General features: G+C 42.1%; 1 non-coding gene across 1 annotated transcript; it reads right to left on the bottom strand.

Moving 5' to 3' along the window:
• Positions 1 to 1910: 1910 nt before the first annotated feature.
• LOC115847044 (U6 spliceosomal RNA) lies at positions 1911 to 2017 on the bottom strand. Its single transcript, XR_004037153.1, has one exon. It is a non-coding gene; the product is annotated as a U6 spliceosomal RNA (small nuclear RNA).
• Between the last annotated feature and the right edge of the window lie 4470 nt (positions 2018 to 6487).

Genomic DNA, 6487 nt, shown 5'->3' with positions numbered 1-6487 from the left:
TCCACATGCAACACTCATCCCCTCTTCCAATAGTAGACAATGATTTTTGGATAAATTGGTATTTACTGTTTGTATAATTATGACTATGCAAACTCTGTTCACTATTAAGCCACTATTAAATTTGACTCCTATGCACAGTTTTGTTTCTTCTAGAATTTATAATTGCCTTGGGCTCTTCTGTTTCTTTGTTTCATTTGCATTCCCTCTGTTAGAAGTGTAAACCTCTCAAATTGGTCAAACAAAGTAGGTAGCCTGATGACCACATGTGATGGTCTTCTGTTCCAATCTGGCTGGTTGCATGAGGCCTTTTGCAAAGTTGTCCTGGCTCTTCCCTACACCGTCATCCAGGGAATCCCTTTGTTTGTCTTCTGTGTGGATCCTCTGTCTCCTAGATACCATGTTCTGATTTTCCCTGGTTTCATGCTCTGTGTTAGTGGAATTCATCATCCACTAGCTTCCTGAGGAAGGGAGCCCAGAAAGCAAATTTCCTGTCTTTGCATGCCTGAAAACATCTTGGCAGAGTATACAATTTTATATTAAAAATAACGTTTGTTTAGAATTTTGAGGGCATTGCCCCGTTGTTTTCTAGTTTTTTGGAATATTATTAAATCCAATGCCATTCTGAATATGCAGCTGAGTATCTTTTGTATACAACCTGATTTTCTCTCTGGAAGACTTTAGAAGTTGCCCTTAATATTTACTCTAAAATTCCATGATGAAAAACCCTTGGGTGTTTGATTTTTTTAAATTTTTGTTTCTTTGTTTTTTTAAATTTAATGTGCTAGGCATTTAATGGGCCCTTTCAATCTGGAGTCTCATGTCCTTCAGTGCAGGAAATTGTTATTGAATTATTTCTTTAATAATTTTCCCACTGACTATTTCTTCTCTCTTTCTAAAACTCCTTTTACCCAGATATTCTGTCTCCTAGACTAAACCTCTTATTTTCTTACATTTATTTCATATTTTCTATTTCTTTGTATTTTTATTCTACTCTCCAGGATATTTCTTCAACTTTATCTTAGAATCTTTTTTATTAAATTACTAACTTCTACTTCCATTTTTTCCTTTATTTTTCCTTCATTTTTTTCGCCCATGCCACGCAGCTTGTGGGAATCTTAGTTACCTGATCAGGAATCGAGCTCAGCCCACGGCAGTGAGAGTGCCACGTCTTAACCACTGGACCGCCAGGGAATTCCATACACTTCCATATTTTTATTTTTATTTAATTAATTAATTTATTTATTTAGTTTTGGCTGGGTGGACATATGGGATCCTAGTTCCCTGACCAGGTATCGAACCCATGCCACCTGCAGTGGAAGGGTGGAGTGTTAACCACTGGACTGCCAGGGAAGTTCCTCACTTCTTATTTTTAATTTCCAAGAAGTCTTTATTATTTTCTTTTTAAAAAAATTTTTATTGGAGTATAGTTGATTTACAGTGTTGTGTTAGTTTCAGGTGTACAGCAAAGTGAATCAGTTATACAAAAGATATGGAACAGGTACTTCCCTGGTGGTGCAGTGGTTAAGAATCCGCCCGCCAATGCAGGGGACACAGGTTTGATCCCTGGTTCCAGAAGATCCCATATGCCGTGGAGCAAGTAAGCCCGTGCACCACAACTACTGAGCCCACGTGCCACAACTACTGAAGTCCGTGTGCCTAGAGCCTGTACTCCGCAACAAGAGAAGCCACTGCAGTGAGAAGCCCACGCACCACAACGAAGAGTAGCCCCCGCTCGCCGCAACTAGAGAAAGCCCGCGCACAGCAACGAAGACCAAACGCAGCCAAAAAAATAAATAAAATAAAATAAAATAAAATACCATCAGCTAGTGAGAAATGGCAACTACTCCATACCATCAGCCAACCCCAGGCCTTGGGTCCGCTTGCCTCACTTCCTCTTCCTTTAAAAAAAAAAAAATTTGGAACACTTCACGAATTTACGTGTCATCCTTGTGCAGGGGCCATGCTAATCTTCTCTGTACCGTTCCAACTTTAGTATATGTGCTGCCAAAGCGAGCACAAGTCTTTATTATTTTCTGAATGTTCCTTTTAAAAATAGCATCCTTTCTTTTATCACGGGTGTAATATTTTCTCTTGATTTCTGAAGATATTAATTGCAGGTTTTGGGACATTTTCTTCTGCTCCCTTCATTACCCTCCAGGTTCCTTTTCTTTTGGCTTCTGACTTTTATGTTTGAGGCTGCCTTCAACTCTCTGGCAAGCCTTGGCTGTCTGTTCCAACTTAAGCGTGAGGTCCAAGAGAGCTGACTGGAAGCCCTGTGGAGGTGCCAGAGATGGTCAGCTGGGGGTGACTCACTGTGTGGTGGGTGAGGGAGAGATCAGTCTTCTACCTCCTGTAAACTTTGTCTCCTGGGCCAATCATTATCCCCAAAAAGGAATTTTCAGTCCCCTTGCCCCTGCTTCCAGAGGACAAAGAACTTTTAATCTTTAAAGTCTTTACAAGTTCTAAGACTCCAATTATTTTATTCCTGTTTGGTTTTCCACTCCCTACCTCATGAGTAGAATGGAAAATATTCAAACTTAAGGATTTAAAACTTTACACATATGACTTTCCATTTTTCAGTATTACATCTCTCGTCTTCTCCTTTATGTTTTTAAATTTCCTTACTCTCATTTTGATGTGGTTTCTGGATGAAGCAGAGATAAATGTGTGTGCTCAATCCACCATGTTTAACCAGAAGTTCCTACCTCCTTAAGTCTTAATTACCTTTTTTCTCTAACTCAAGACGTGGTTGTAAAAATTAAAGTTGGTTGTGCATGTGTAACGTGATGTTCAAAGAGATTTTTCTTGTTGTCTTAGAGTTTGAGCTGAGTCCTCAAGGAGAGAAGAGCATGTAGGTACTCCACATTGTAGAGAAAGACTTTACTGGACAGATAAAAGAGAACAACTCCTCTAACAATGATGGTCCCTTATCATCATCTTCAGCCTCTATAAATGAGAATATTGACAAGGGAATGGAGAGTTACGGAGATAGGGTTTTTGGTCTGTTCTGTAATGCATTATTGTTTCCCCTTCCTCATTCTTAGATAGGTGAGCAGAGGCTACAGACCAAGTAAGGAGAGTACCAAGAGATTGCAGGTGTTTGCAGGAAACTCAGTCCTTGGCTGAATGATTCTTGTGTAATGGAATTATTGTCCTAGTGCTGCTACAGAGCTCACGCAAAGCACTGTGAGAGAGTTTTGGGAAAACTGACATGAGTTTACTGGCATTTGGGAGTTGCATATGAACATAGAGATGAGTATATGCGGACAGTTTGGTGAATGGGGCATATTAGACATTGACTGGAGCCTGGCCCTGGGACAGCAGTGCTGAAGAGTAGCCTGTACTTCCAGCACCTGGCATGGGAAGGATGTGGGAGTTTCTCATGGGCCAAGAGGACATCATGGAAAGTACCTGGGCTTTAACCATCTAGATGGGACCCTGTCCAAGAGAGACCCCTGCAGGGCAAGAAGACTCTAATGGCAAGGTACTGTGGGCTAGAAGCTCAGGGTACTGTGCAAGATGTCAGTTGGAGATGCACTGCAGACATCAAGGACTATGCAGTGTGGAGGCTCCGTGAGTCTCCTCAAATACCGCCCCCCAAGAGAAAGCCAGAACTTAGGCATCTGTCATACAGAAGGTTCTAACAGCCCTGGTCATATCAAATTACCTTTTTCCTTTCTCCCACCATTCCAGCCTGCTAGAAGCCAGAGGCAGGAAGTGGAGGGAGGGTGGAAGAAGGGCGAAGATAAAGGTACCCTCCATCCTTTGCCATTTCAGGTCTCTGGGCTGTGGGTCCAACCTGAGCTGGGGGTGTGTGACCTGGGAATTGAATATAAGATTGAAATTTTAAAACTGGACTGTTCAAGACTTGTATTCCATGAAAATGACAAGAAAACCATGAGGTGTACTTGAGAGATGTGGTCCAGGGTGGGGAAGTCTGCTGACAGAGCAGGGTTGAAGGCAGCTGTTGATGGCAGGATAGAGTGGGGGGAGATTCTTTGCACCTTACCAAACCCAGACAGTTAAATAAATCAGCTATAACTTAAAGCGCTAGGCATTCATTCAGTCAGCATTTACTGAGTGCCTACTCTGTGCCAGATTCTATGTAAGTTTCAGGGCATAAAAATAATGAGTGAAACCAAAGGAGCCCCTGCTTTGGATAATCAAGTGAGGAAGACATACTGTCTAAGGTAAAAACTGCATTTAGCTGCTAATAATGGAGACCGGAAATAAGACTGGAGTTTTATTTTTCTCTTGTGTAAAAAATGTCCATGGGGAAGTGGTTCACAGTAGCTGCATCATCAACAGAGCCCATCTATCTCTATCACCATTCTCTACCTCTTTATCTCTGTCACCATTCTCTCTCTCTGTATCACCATTCTCAGACTGTGGTTTTCATTCTTAAGGTTAACTCATGGTCCAAGGTGACTGAATGGAGCTCCAGCTTTCATATCTGCATTCCAGACAGATATGAGGAGGAAAGGGGAAAGGGCAGAAGAGGATCAATATCAATTTTTTTGTCCCCTTTTAAAAAGCCTTCTTGGATGTCTCATCCAACAACTTCGGCTGACATCTTATTGGCCAGAATTTTCTCACATGATCACTCTTAGATGCAAGGGAATGTGGGAAATATAAGAATTGTTTTATTGAGGAAGAAGAGGAGAATGGAGTTTAGATAGATAACTACCAAACTGTGCAGCAGTACGTCCCTTCAGATACTCAAAATCTGTCAGTTCCTCACGTGGCTCTTTGTGGTCCAGCAAACTATAAACCAAAGACAAACTGTCAGCCCCCAACACACCTGATATACAATAGTGGAACAGGAAAAGTCAACCACAAGCAAAACTCTCATTCAGAAAAGGAACGCCTAGGAAACACCCAGCAGTCACTAGTCACTAATCTATTGACCATTGAGTGGCTTGTGTATGTTCTCATCCCTTGAACCTGGATGTGCCAGTGGCTGCTTGACCAGTAGAGCATAGAGGAAGTAATGCTCTATAGCCTCTGAGGCTAGGTTCTGAAAGGCAATGCAGCTTCTGCCTCGTTTGCTGGAACATTTATGCTGGGACCCCCTAAGTTAGCACTCCAACTGCCCTGAGGCCACCATCTTGTGAGGAAGCCCAAATTTGCCTAGACAGAGAGCCACTGAGAAGCTCCAAGAATATATGAAGAAAGTGAGATGCCCAGTCAGCCCCTAGCTGCTCCAGCTTCAGCTGTGTAACTATAATCACATGAGATACCCTGAGCCAGAGTGCCCAACGAAGCCCTTTGGAGCCAAAGGAACTGTGGGGATAACAAATAATTGTTATTTTTAAAAATTGAAGTATAGTTGGTTTACAATGTTGTGCCAGTCTCTGCTGAACAGCAAAGTGGCTCAGTTTTATACATACAGACATTCTTTTTTTTAAATATTCTTTTCCATTATGGTTTATCCCAGGAGATTGGATGTAGTTCCCTGTACTATACAGTAGGACCTTGTTGTTTATCCATTCTAAGTGTAATAGTTTGCGAGCTTCCCTGGTGGTGCAGTGGTTAAGAATCCCCCTGCCAATGCAGGGGACATGGGTTCGAGCCCTGGTCTGGGGAGATCCCACAGGCTGCGGAGCAACTAAGCCCGTGTGCAACAGCTACTGAGCCTGCGCTCTGAAGCCTGCGAGCCACAACTACTGAGCCCACGTGCCACAACTACTGAAGCCCATGCACCTAGAGCCCGTGCTCTGCAACAAAGAGTAGCCCCTGCTCACCACAACTAGAGAAAAACCGCGCGCAGCAAGGAAGACCCAACACAGCCAAAAATTAATTAAATAAAAATTTAAAAAATGTAACAGCTTGCATCTACTAACCCCAAATTCCCAGCCCATCCCTCTCCCTCCCTCTCTCCCCACCTTGGCAACAAGTCTGACCTCTATGTCTGTGAGTCTCTTCCTGTTTTATAGATAGGTTCATTTGTGCCGTATTTTAGATTCCACACGTAAGTGATATGATATGGTATTTGTCTTTCACTTTCTGACTTACTTCACTTAGTATGATAATCTTTAGTTGTATCCATGTTGCTGCAAATGGCATTATTTTGTTCTTTCTTATGGCTGAGGAGTATTTCATTGTATACATGTACCACATCTTCTTTATCCATTCCTGTCGGTGGATATTTAGGTTGTTTCCATGTCTTGGCTATTGTGAATAATGCTGCTATCATCATAGGGGTGCATGTATCTTTTTGAATTCAAGTCTTGTTCAGGTATATGCCCGGGAGTGGGATTGCTGGATCATATGGTAATTCTATTTTTAGTTTTCTGAGGAACCTCCATACTGTTTTCCATAATGGCTGCACCAAATTACATTTCCACCAACAGTGTAGGAGGGTTCCCTTTTCTTCACACCCTCTCCAGTATTTGTTATCTGTAGACTTTTTATTTATTTATTTAATTTATTTATTTTTGGCTGTGTTGGGTTTTCGTTGCCGCGTGCAGGCTTTCTCTAGTTGCGG

The sequence above is a fragment of the Globicephala melas genome, chromosome 1, assembly GCF_963455315.2.
Source record: "Globicephala melas chromosome 1, mGloMel1.2, whole genome shotgun sequence".
NCBI lineage: Eukaryota > Metazoa > Chordata > Mammalia > Artiodactyla > Delphinidae > Globicephala > Globicephala melas.
The sequence above is the reverse complement of the archived record's forward strand: the minus strand, read 5'-3'. Positions and strand labels throughout refer to the sequence as shown.